The following is a 13,695-nucleotide window of genomic DNA, read 5'->3' on the forward strand; positions in this document are numbered from 1 at the left end:
TAGGATGTAATAGTCACAAAAACATTATGGCAGTTACCAACTCCTTTATTATCACATCAAGATCCACTTCACGTTTTGCCTAGTATTGTTACCAGGACCAGGTGGACAGAACACAGGCTTTAAGAGAGAACCTATTTGTGTTATTCTGTTTAATGAGTATATTAGAAAATTTCCCCCTAAATATTCAGCATTATATAAATGTGACTATTATCCCTCATCTGAGAAATTTCTTTATGTGTTACCTGTTGACTCATTCAGAGAGTTGCAACTAATCCACTTGAAAAGATAGTCAATGTTGAATTACTCAGCCCTTGATATATCTGCCTCACGCTCTGTGAAATAACCCTTTTTCTCACCGAGTTTCTTTTGGTCATGGTTTTTATTAAATAAACACAAATACAACTTAAACCCACTCCTCTTCCCAAGGATCAGAAGTAATTGTAGAATAAGGGACAGAAATATTGTAAGATTCAGAGGTATCAGAGGATGTTTGTAAAACAGGGTTTTGTAGATATAACAGAGCCATTGCATATGACAGCATGCACAACACCCACATAAGGCAGAGACAATTAACATCCCATCATGAATTGGAAAGGGGTTTGTAAAAATTCAACCACTAGATAGAAAGCTATTAAGGCATGATGGCTGCTGGAGAATTGAGACTATCAGTTTTCTTACTGGGTGTGATGTACAATAGACTGCCGATGTCCAGTGGATGGGCCCATACTCATACACAGTCAACACTAAGAAGACTTGGTATGTTTTAGCAAGAGTATATGGAATTGGGAGTTAAAAAGTGGTGTTTTAATGTGCTACTGAGGGTTCTAGATTCATCTGAACCACTAAAATTAAATTATGACACAGTAAGCAAGTAAACAGGCCCATAGCAAATAAGGACATTGAAACAACAATAAAAAGCTTTTCAACTAAAAATGTGCAGGTCCAGGGGGATTCTCAGCAGAATTTGATCAGATTCTCAAATAAGAACTACAGCTAGTATTTCTCAAATATTTACAAAAATACAAACACAAGAAGCACTGCCAGTATTACTCTAATACAGAAACCAGGTAGAGGTAAAGCAAAGAAGTAGGAGAAAGAGGTGGAGGAGGAGAAAAAGAAAGAAAAGAAAACCATGGAATACCCCTGACAAACATAAATGCAAAAATTCTCAATAAAATAATTGCAAACTGAAAACAGGAATATTTTTCAAAATATAATCCAGTATGATCAAATTGGCTCTATGCCAATGGAACAGAAATGGCTAACCATATATGAGTCAATAAATATAATAAATCATGTAAGTGAACTAAAAGACAAAACTCCTGTGAACATTGAAAAAATTTAGAAAAAAATTTTGATAAAATAAAAACAGCCTTTAAGATAAAGTCCTAGAGAGAAAAAGTCTAGATACAACACTCTTCACCTTAATCAAGAGTACACATGAAAAACCCACCAGCCAAGACCAAAAGAAACTGTCTTTGTCATCTTCTCATTTGGAAAGCTACTAACCTACATGCCCAGCATATTCAGATAATCAAGTTTATTCCTTCTCAAATCTCTGATGGAGTTGAAGACCAGATAGTTTTAGTCTTACAATTAAGCTTAGTTGTTTAGGGGTTAAGATGTTTTTAGATCTAGATAGATATTTTATGTTGACAGAGATGAGATATGATAGATACTGATTCTCATTTAGAATTTTAGACTCACCAAGATAGGAAAGATGTTTTCTACAAGGTTGCCAAATACAATTAGCCAAACACCATCAATGTAACATTCATATAATCCCTGACTGTTTTGTGGTTCTTCTTGCTGTATGTATTTTTTATTTATGTGTAATAATATAAATGTATGTGCCAATAAAATAAAATAAAATAAAATCTTTAGAAAAAACAAAGAAGAAGAACAACAAATACCATTACCAAAAGCACTTAAGGAAGAAAGAGTATATTTGTGTCTATAGTTTAAGGGGTATGGATCTATAAAATTGCAGGAAGGATGGTAGAAAGTTCTGGAGCAGGAAGCAGAGTAATCGAATGTTCAACTGCATATGAAGCAGAAAGAAGAACCTGAGAGTGGGGTGATGCTATGCACAATCAAAATCTGACCCCAGTAATGCACTTTCTCCATGAAGGCTGTACTTCCCCATAACTGGTTCAAAATGTACCACTAACTGGAGACCAGATATTTAAACACCTGACTCTATGTGGGAGCTTTCTCATTTAAATCAGTACATTCCACTCCTTGGCTCCAAAACATTCATGACTTTATTCCAGCTTTAACAGTCCTCATAGTCCTTTTTTAAAATATATTTTATTAATTTATTGTTGTTACATCTCAATGGTTATCCCATCCCTTGTATCCTCCCATTCCTCCCTCCCTCCCATTTTCCCCTTATTCCCCTCCCCTATGACTGTGACTGAGGGGGACCTCCTCCCCCTGTATATGATCATAGGGTATCAAGTCTTTTCTTGGTAGGCTGCTATCCTTCCTCTGAGTGCCACCAGATCTCCCCATCCAGGACTTTGCATTTTATAATGCTGAGACTGTCAAAGACTATGACACAGTCCTCATAGTCTTTGATAGTCTCAACATTATAAAACTCAAAGTCAAAAGTCTCTTTAGAGATTCAAGGCAATCTCTTAACCATAGCCCCTGCAAAATAAAGAAACAAATTACATATGTTCAAGACACAATGGCACAGAATATACATTCCTATTCTAAAAGAAAAGTACAAGGATTTAGAGGGTGAGTACTGTGCCAAAGCAAAGCAAAAACTCGGCAAGGCAAATGGCAAATCATACAGATCCATGCCCAGTGTCAAAGGGCTTAGGTGTTTCTGTCCTTACAGCGTTTCTGCCTGAAACACATGGTTGTCACTTAGGCTAGTTCCACTCCCCATGTGTAGCCATTGTCAGATATCTCACAGCATTAGCATCTCTGACATCTTGGAGTCTCTACTGGATCACAAGCTTACTTCTACAGCCTCAAACAATTGCGTCTTGAGGCTTTTTTCCCTCTCTGGGTCTTTCAAAAAAAAAAAAGATTTTCCTACCACACATTGCTTTATATCAATGAGTCACTGAAAGTGTGGAGAAAGAATCCAAGACACCTAAACTCTTGGATCATGTATACCTCTGCAAAAGTAATTCCATAACTAGTCAAATGCAGAGAACAATAAAATGTGGCACATCTGCATCCAATTGAAAGACCTGCAGCATAACCCACATACTGAAGGCTGAGGAAAAATAGAGAACAGGAGTCAAATATATCATAAGAGCTGGGGTCTGTGTGCTGTTAGGTAGTGTCTTTTATATATTAAAGGGAAGAAATGGCCATGAAATCTCAACAACATGGTTGCTCAATAAAGACCTGTGTACTGACACTAGTAGGCAAGAAGGAGAGAAATATCATAAAGCTTCCACCCTTAGATGATCAATCAATGGCAGCTGAGAGAGGATGAATTGGTTTTGTCCAGGATAAGTTCCATAGTGGTTATGCAATCCCAAATGATCAGCAATAAACACATGTATATACAAACAACACTAAATGAACTAAGTATGGTGTGTGCACACAGACATAACAGTACTAATTATAGAAGAAGGGCTTATGGATTTGAGATCCAGTAAGGGAAGTGAGTGAGGAGTTGAAGGGAGAGAAAAAGATGGAGAAATATTGTATTTACAATATTTGTTCATGAAATACTCAAAAGTAAAAGTCATTTATTAAAAAATAATAATTCCCTGTTTTTAAAATATAAATAAGTAAATGTAGAATGTAAGAAGTGTCTTCAAAAAGTGTCCTTTGACAACCACACCTATGCCATGGCACACACATACACCTATACTCACACAGACGCCTATCATAAAGTTACATTTTTAAATCAATAATTATAAATTTTACAGAATATACAGTTGTGCCATCACAATTGTCACCACTTCTCAATGAAATTTTTTATTCAATTAATGATTACTTTACATTCTTTTAATCCTTTTACTCATACTCGTAGCTCCATCCAAGCAACCACTGATTGTTTTATAGTTTTATAAATTCATCTATTCTAAATATTTAATATAAATGATTAATATATGTTGCATTGCATGAATATGGTGTTCTTAAATATTATCTATATGGTAGAATATATCAGGATTTCACTGTTTTTTAATGTATATGTGTATGCATATGAGTAATCAGGCTGTCTTTGAAAAAAAATTCCTGGCAAAGTGGTCAAGCTTGTGTGACTATCTACTGTACAGTGCTAATGTAGAAGTGTTGGAGGTTGTTCTGATGTATTTGATGCTCATTACTGTTTGCTATTTCTGCCCGACCTGTACTTTGCTTAAGAGCCTAACCTGTTTGACCAATAAAAGGCCATTACACCTGGGCAGGGCAAATGGGGTAGTCATGGCTAAGCTTCCCAGGCTTGGACTTGCAGAGACAGAGAGAATCTTAAGAGGAAGAGTAGTGGAAGGAGAGGAGAGAAGAAGGCTGTGCCATCATGGCTTAGGTGGAGAAGCACATGGCCAGCCTGGATGGAGACTTGACCCAGATGGTGATAATTAGCAAGGATTTGAGATTATGGCTGGGAGGTAGCTTAATAGAAATTATTAGAAACAGATGGCATGGTATTGGGGCAGGTATTCTATACCTGCCACACTTTAGGAAGTAGTTTAAGGGATTAATATCTGCCTTTCCCTGGGTTAACTAAGGCTGTTTTAAAATATAACAGGTGTCTGTGTCTTGATTGATTGCTAGCGCGTTAGAAAATACTGCCGTAATAATAATTATAAGCCTAATAATAAACATTATTAGGCCATACTGGTAAATTAACTGCAACATAGAAGTGTACCCAAGAACAAATGATAAGCTAATAGTTTCTCTCCTTTACCAGAATATGTGGTCTACTCAATAATGTACGTGTTAACAAAGCTGTCCTGGCACTGAATTGGTGCATAGTTCTCATTTGTGCATAAGAATCACAAATGGGTCATGTAGGTTTACACACTTAATAGCAGAGGAAGATTTCATGTGAGAAATTGAATATACAAATGAATAATAGTAAGACTACATACAACATAAAATTCTAACATGTGTGCAGTGTCATGCCACAACCACAATCTCTGGAATATTTCATCTAGATTTATCATTTTATTAAAATATTAAAGGTTTCCTAATTAATTTGCCCCATATATTCACTGTAGGAGCAAGTAGATAAAGCCAAATATGATCCTTTAAGTAATCCCATAGAATGTTTCACTTTTACTCAGTCAATTTGCAGCTTCTCCAAGTCCACAGTCTTCACTATGCATATCACCCTTCCCATTTTCCAACAATAAATAGTGTTTTTTTCTCTTACTTTCTCTTAAGGCCTCAAAAGACTGAAGTGTGAAATGTGAATTCAAGGATAGCCTGATTACAAGACCAGCCTGAGGTACATTGTGAGACCCTGACTCTAAACTTTTTTTTAAATCTCAGACTGTAAGAGCCGGAAGAATGTGGACCTTGCTCTGAGGTTATGTCTTCTCAAGTGGATTAAAGATCTCAATATAAAACCAGATAGCCTAAATCAAGAAACTAGGGAACAACTTTGAAGTCATTGACCCAGGAGATAACTTCCTCAATATAGCATCACCAGCTCAGGCTCCAAGATCAACAATAAAAGGGACCTCATGAAACCGAAAAGCTTCTGTAAGGCAAAGGACACTGTCAATAGAACAAAGGCAATCTACAGATTAGGAAAAGATCTTCACCAGTCCTACATCTGACAAAGGGTTAATATGCAAAATATGTAAAGAACTCAATAAGAATTAAACACCAACAAAACAATTCAATTAAAATGAGGCACAGAGCTAAACAGAGAATTCTCAACAGAGCAATCTCGAGTGGCTGGGAAGCATTTAAAGAAATGCTCAAAGTCCTTAGTCATCAGGAAAATGCAAAACAAAATGACTCTGAGATTACATTTTACACCCATTAGAATGGCTAAGATCAAAAACTCAAGTGGCAGAACATGCTAGTGAGGATGTGGAGCAAGGTGAACACTCCTCCATTGCTTGTGAGATTGCAAACTTATAGGTTCACAACTACAGTAAATAATCAATCTGTCACTTTCTCAGAAAACTGAGAATAGCTCTACCTCAAGATCTGGATGTACTACTCCTGCTCAACTAAGATCATAGCAGCTTTATTTGTAATAGTCAGAAATTGGAAATAACCTAGATATTCCTCAACTGAAGAATCGATAAAGAAACTGTGGTACGTTTACACAATGGAATACAACTCAGCCATTAAAATGAGGAAATAATGAAATTTGCAGATAAATGGATGGAACTAGAAAAGAACATCCTGAGCTAACTCAGACATAGAAAGACACACATGGTGTGCACTCACTTAGAAGCAGATCTTAGCCATATAGTATATGATAAACATACTATAATCCACAGATCCAATGAAGATAACAAGGAGAACCCAAGGGAGGATTCTTAAATATTACTTGGAAGAGGAAGTACAATAGACAGAGGTAGTGGTTAACGTGAGAGCACAAGGTAGAAGATAAATAAGGGTGGAGATCAGACCTGGGGAGAATGGAGCGTGCAGGACAGAAGGCCTGTAGAGAAAAGAGAAACTGTGGGGGTAGGGGCATTTCTGTGACAACCTGGAGACCTAAGTCAGAGTAGGCCTCTGGGAGGATATGAGAGTGACTCTAGCTAAGACTCCAGTAGCAGGGGTCATGGAGTTGTAAGAGAACACCCTGTAACTACACAAGACTCCTGGTGGAGGAAAAAGAACATCACCTACCCACAAAACTTTGATCTAAAGCTTACTTACCCTGCCTACAAGATGTTCAGGGATAAAGATAGAACAGATAGAGCAGAGATCAAGGCATTGTCCAAAAAATGTCTGGCCCTTTTCCATGGAAGAGTGCCAATCCCTGACACTATTAAGGATATTCTGTGATGCTTGCAGATAGGAGCCTATCAGAGTTTGAACCCAGCAGCAGTTCAAAACAGATGCTGACACTCATCGCCAAACACTGGGCAAAGCATATGGAGTCTAGTGGAAAAGTGAGGAGAAGGATAAAAGGACCTAGAGTTTGTTAAGTCCTGTTGCACTGCGTGGCTCATGTGGCCTGCCCTCTACCTAGGGGCCAGGCTTCCTCTCTTCCAGAGATTCACTATAGAAACCAGACACTTTGGTTTCAGGGTCCCCCTTTTTTCCCCAACTCCCTACCCTTTCTCCTTCCCTTCTCCCAGCCCTAGTTCGTGCTCCCCCTTCCTTTCCCACTCCCCTCCACGCCCCCGTGTCACTTGTAATATATCTGCATTTTTCTATTCATCGTTTGTCGCCAATTAGCCCATTCTGTTTATTTAACCAATCAAAGGTGACAGGAGCTCCACAAGAAGACCAACAGAGCTAACTAAGCAAAGCTCAGAGGGTCCATGGGGTCTGAAACACCAACCAATGACCAACGACTGTACCTAGGTCTTCTACATAGATGTAGCCAATGGGAAGCTCAGGCTTCATATGGGTCCCTAGTAAGGCAAGCAGGCTATCTCTGACATGGGCTGTGTTGCCTGCTTTTTGATCACTTGCCTCTGATGGGAGTATTTTGCCAGGCCACAGGGGAGGAGGACAAATTCAGTCCTGATGCGGCGACATGAGCATGATGAACTGGAGTGAGTGAGTAGGAGGGTTCCCCTTTTCTAAGGTATAGGAGAGAGGGAATGGGTAAAGTAGGGTGGTACTGAAAGGAGAGGAGGGAGGGGGCTGTGAGTGAGATGTAAAGTGAGTATGTAAATAAATAAATCTTTCAAAAGAAAAAAAGGGCATGAATTTGAAAAGATAAAGGTGGGGTACATATAGGGGTGGTTCAGAAGGAGAAAAAAGAAAGGGGAGTAATGTAATTGCATTGTAATCTCAAAAAAAAAAAAAAGAAAACCATTTTTTTTCCTCATGTAGATGGGCTTTCACGGTACCCTTTGTCTCAGGTCACCTACATTTTCGTGCCACTTAACTACATACTTCTAATTCAGAATACAATAGGATTACTCCAGCATGCTTCACACCTTTTATAGCCAAAGACCTAACCACTAAATCCCCACTGTGAACTCTTCTTGGTTTTTATCTCATCTGTATTTACATTTTAAATCAGATAGTGGTTGGGCGCAGTATTTCCATTCACAAGCTTTGTTGTGTTAAAGGACCCAGGGAAGCTTAGGGTTTTGTTCTCTACTTGGGAAAAGAAGTCATGTTATTAATTCCTGTCAAGTTGTTTCAGCTTGTATTCTTGTCAGACTAGTACATGCCAAATTAATTTTTGGGATAGAAACTTTGAACTTAGACTACTTCTTCCATGTATGATGTGTCATCATCTCCTTCCAGTGGTGATATTTCTTCAGTTATAGCTGGTATCATTTATCTGCAGTAAGATCATCCTCATCAATACCTAGACCAAGCTTAATCATCCTGTAGTTTATGTTAGAATATATTCTGGAGATCTTACAGACTGAAGCCAGATGACATGAGTGTAGTTTAACACAGCAAGATGACCTAGTTCTTCAAAGACTTGTCATTCTTTGCCTTTTGTCTTAAGGTTTCAATAATGGAATGGTCAGTGTTTCTTTGCTGACATGAAACCCATTTTTAAGTTGTTTTGGAGCTTTTATGATTCTAACCAAGTTTGTTATCAAGGCATGTGTGCTAGTGATGATAAAGCAAAAGGATGCCACTAGTTATTTAGACACAACAAATCTTTCAACCTTTTCTTCCAAGATGTCTTTTATATATTGCAGAGTTTTTCAAAGTTGTCTGTTTTTTCTTCCTGTTTCTTTTTCTCCTCTTCATTTTCTGGACGTTTGAATCCTTCTTTGGTAATTAACACTAAGATCTTTTCCTCAAATTCCTTCAGTTGTTGCACACAATACTCATCAATTGGTCTAAGTCACAGAGATCACTTTTAAGCCATGCTTTCAATGATGTGCCACAAAGCCTGGGTTAGTTACTCAGTCTTAGATCTAACCTCTGAGAAAACAGATGTGCTTCTGGTTTTCCCATCTCATCCTGGCAGCAGGTGTGGAATATTCCAATAGCTCTGAAAGCTTCTTCCAATTTTAAGAGTCTTCATGAATTCCAAGCTTTATATATGTTTAAGAATTGCTCATAAAACTTTTTGTGGTTTTATCTTCTGCTAGTTCAGTGACCAATTTATTTTATTTTATTTATTTAATTAATTTGTTCAGATTACAACTCAATTGTTATCCCATCACTTGTATCCTCCCATTTGTTTCTCCCTCCCACCCACTTTCACCCTATTCCCCTCCCCTAGGTCTAAGACTGAGGGGGACCTCTTCCCCAACTATATGTTCATAGGCTATCAAGTCTCATCTCGGTAGCCTGCCTATTCTTTCTTTGAGTGCCATCAGGCCTTTGATCGGTTTCAAAATTTTGCTTTCCTGAAACATTTCTTTTTAAAAATTTTTTAAATTTTAATTTAATTTTATTTTATTTTGGTTTTTTGAGACAGGGTTTCTCTGTGTAGCATTGGCTGTCCTAGACTTGCTTTGTAGACTAGGCTGGCCTCGAACTTACAACGATCCACCTGCCTCTGCCTCCCTGAGTGCTGGGATTACAGGAATGTGCCACTTTCCTGAAACATTTCAAGGAAAATATTTAGAGGAAGAGCCTAGAAATGTACCACCCACTCAATAAAATCCAGATACTCATGGATTAACTCCTCATGACTATCCATGATGAAACCTCTGTATGCATACAACTTGGTGTTGTTCTTTTCTTTTCTGTGTTCAAACGGATCAAAAGAAATTTATGTTGGGACAAAAATAAGGACTCAGAATTCCAACTATCCTTCAACAAAAAATGCATTGCTGTCAAATATTCTTCCCAATTGCTGGTTATAACTTGTAGGGTTCTCCCTGTTCTTCCCTAGTAATGTCATTAGGATTTCTGGTCCAAATAGACTTTGCTTTGTTGAGTACTTCTTGATCAATGTATTTTTTCTTGCATTTCTTTTTGGTGTCAATATCCTTCTTTTCTTCTTCAGAACCAACATCTTGTATTTTAGGCTTGTCATGAGATTTTTTTTTTATTCTTTTACTTTTCCTTTGTATCTTCTTTTCTTTGGCTTCATCATCATTGACTTCCCTATCATGATCTTTCTTGAGAAAGAGAGCAATGGGATAGCCAATAAACAAAAGTTTCTTCACATTCTCCTTTATTCTCCTTTCCTCTAAATACTCAGTTTAGTATTCTTTCAGATGTAAGATGACTTTTGTTTCATGACACATTGGTTCACCTGTGTCAGTCCCCACTGGGAATGATTCCACCTGCTGAAGAGTCTCAGTCATTTTGCTCATCAGTATTATGCTTGGTGATACTAGTGATTTTCTCAGTAAGAACATATGCATAGTAAAAACCACCACCAAACTAAGAAATATAGGGGTATCTGCACCAGTCTGCGAATACTCCATAAAGGCTTTGGTGCCAGATTTGGCAATAGTGTTAAGGTTATTGATCAAGTTAGCCTTGCTTATTCCAATTCCAGTACCTACAATAGTAAGGGTTCGATCATGTGTATTGAGAAAGAGACCAATCTGCATCTTTTTCTCATAGTGTAGTTTACTGAGATCTGTCAAACTCTCACACCAGACCTTATCTCAAGCATCTGGTAAATTCGAAGTGAGCTCTCTCAGAAAGATCCCTTCATTCAAATAAAAAGTATTGGTGATCAAGAACATTAATTGGGTGATTTGAGCCTGAAAGGCAAAAGTTTACACCTCTTTTTTCTCCACTGGTTGGTTCTGGGTCTGGGTTTCCTCAGGCATATTTGCTGAGTGATGATGCTGGAAACATGACTAGCTGTATTGTGATACTGAAGCAACTTCCCACTGTGAAATCTTAGAGTAGCTCAAATCCTTTTACTAGCTCTATGTCTTTCACAAAGGTGGTAGTCCTGCATTCACTGCCTAGTCTGTTCCAAATATCTGCTCATTTTTGTGCCTTACCCAGAATGTTACTATGGCTTCCCATCCTTAACAGGATAAGGTACAAACATCTTATTATTGCATGTTAGGTACTTAGTTAGCTATCACTTACTAATTTTTCAGTTTCATCTATAACCTCTTATTTTAGCAAAGCTTGATTTCTAAAATAAACCAAGCCTTTGCACATCTGTAGTCTCAGAGTAGCCTTGGTTACATATGAAGACTGTCTTGTGAAAAATAAATAAATAAATAAATATTTATCTAATGTGACACATGCTCCTACCTCAAAGCAAGCAAATGAAGGCAAAAAGCCATTGTCTCACATTTATGCTTTTTTTATGTCATGTATTTCTCTGTGTGGTTATTTGGTTTGGAAAATGGAGTGTCAGTAGAAATCGAAGCTAGCCTAGATCTCACTGTGCAGCCCAGCCTGGCATCTTAGTCTGTCCTGGCAATTCTGCCTTAGGATCTCAAGTATTGGAATTATAAGCACTTTGTTACCATCCCCACCAGCTCTGACTATGGTCTCAGTTCAGTTGAAATTAGAGCTTCTCTTCCTCCAAAAGGCATGCTTCCAGTACCTGCTACACTTGGTGACCCTCATTTGTTATCTTGGTGTTCCGATGACAGTGCATAAAAAGGTTATCTATCCTTTCATTGATATAAATAGAATTCATGGAATCAAACTACAATAGTAGAGTAAAAACAATTTCACAAAACACACATCCTGAAAATTCCAGCCAGCAATGATGATTCTACATGGAAGTAAATGTTTATTTGCCAGAAGCCCCTAACCCAAAAAGGAATGCTTTATCCACAGAAATCCCAGGTTACATGAACCCTCTAATTAAGCAATAAATTTATATTTTCCTCTTAAATAGTATTTTCAACAATAAAAACATAGGTCATGATCTACATGGTATTCTCATTTTGCAGATTAGGAGACTGAGGTTATTAGGCATTCAGAGCCCTTTTGAGAAGGTCATGTTGTCTAGCTCATTATCAGCATAGCAAAGAACAAAACAAGCTTCAAGTTTCAATCTCTATGTGGTTTCCATGACATCTCTATGCCTTACAGCCAGCACTAATGACATCCTTTATCAAGTGAATCTCAGACTAGAAACATCTCTGCAGACAAACCATCCAGAAGGTAATACTATTTTTCTGAAAAATCCTGCAGACCACAGTAACTATTCTCTAAGAAGAATTCAAACCATAGAAGTATTTATAGAGTTCAGAAATAAAGATCTAAATAAATTCTATCCAGATTTTTTATTTCTGTACAAGAAAAATTAGATTCAGAATTAGAAGAATGTTGGTCAAAGTATCATTATAACTTGAATGACATCTCCAGATTTTTAATGAATTTTAGTAGCTCCAAAATACAAACACCATTCATTAATCCCCCTACTCATCCAGAAAAATTGATAAACCTATATTGCTTTTGGATTATAGTATGCTATCAACACATGAAAGCTCCACTGGCACAACCTATTTCTTAATGTATACTGTGAATCTATCACCCTCACACTTTCCCCCTACTCCCCTCCCCTATGGCTGTGACTGAGGGGGATTTCCTCCTCCTGTATATGCTCATAGGGTATCAAGTCTCTTCTTGGTAGCCTGCTATCCTTCCTCTGAGTGCCACCAGGTGTCCCCATCCAGGGGACATGGTCAAATATGGGGCACCAGAGTTTCTGTGAAAGTCAGACCCCACTCTCCACTCAAATATGGAGAATGTCCTGTCCATCGGCAAGATCTGGGTAGGGGTTTAAAGCTTACTGCCCATATTGTCTTTGGCTGGTGTCATAGTTTGAGCAGGACCCCTGGGCCCAGATCCTCCCCTCATAATGTTCTTCTTGTAGATTTCTAGTACCCTCTGGATCCTTCTATTTCCCCATTCTCCCATGCTTCTCTCACCTAAAGTCCCAACAGGATGTCCTCCCCTCTGTCCCACTTTCCTGGTAAGTGAAGACTTTCATGGGACATGCCCCTTGAGCTACTGTCCAGATATAAGTGAGTATATACCATTTGATTCTTTCTGCTTCTGGGTGAACTCACTCATTATGATCATTTCTAGTTCAATCTATTTGTCCACAAATTTCAGGAATTCCTTGTTTTTAATAGCTGAGTAGTATTCCATAGTGTAAATGTACCACAGTTTCTTTATCCACTCTTCTACTGAGGGACACTTAGGCTGTTTCCATGTTCTGGCTATTATGAATAAAGCAGCTATGAACATGGTTGAGCATATGTCCCTGTTATGTGGTAGGGAATTTTCTCGGTATATTCCAAAGAGTGGGATAGCTGGGTCTTGAGGAAGCCCTGTTCCCATTTTTCTGAGAAAGCACCAGATAGCTTTCCAAAGTGGCTGTACTAGTTTGCACTCCCACTAGCAATGAAGGAGTGTTCCTCTCTCTCCACATCCTCGCCAACATGTGGTGTCGCTTGAGTGTTTGATCTTAGCCATTCTGATGGGTGTAAGATGGAATCTCAGTGTTGTTTTGATTTGCATTTCTCTGTTGCCTAACGATGCCGAGCATTTCCTTAAGTGTTTTTCAGCCATTTGATATTCCTCTGTTGAGAATTCTCTGTGTAGTTCTGGGCCCCATTTCTCAATTGGGTTATTTGGTTTGGTTGTGTTTAAATTCTTGAGTTCTTTATATATTTTGGATATTAGACCTTTGTCAGATATACGGTT

The 13,695-nt window shown here is 38.1% G+C and overlaps 1 pseudogene; it reads right to left on the reverse strand.

Moving 5' to 3' along the window:
- Positions 1–9,622: 9,622 nt before the first annotated feature.
- On the reverse strand, positions 9,623–10,778 carry LOC127185266 (heat shock protein HSP 90-alpha-like; annotated as a pseudogene).
- Between the last annotated feature and the right edge of the window lie 2,917 nt (positions 10,779–13,695).

This window comes from Acomys russatus, chromosome X (genome assembly GCF_903995435.1).
Source record: "Acomys russatus chromosome X, mAcoRus1.1, whole genome shotgun sequence".
NCBI lineage: Eukaryota > Metazoa > Chordata > Mammalia > Rodentia > Muridae > Acomys > Acomys russatus.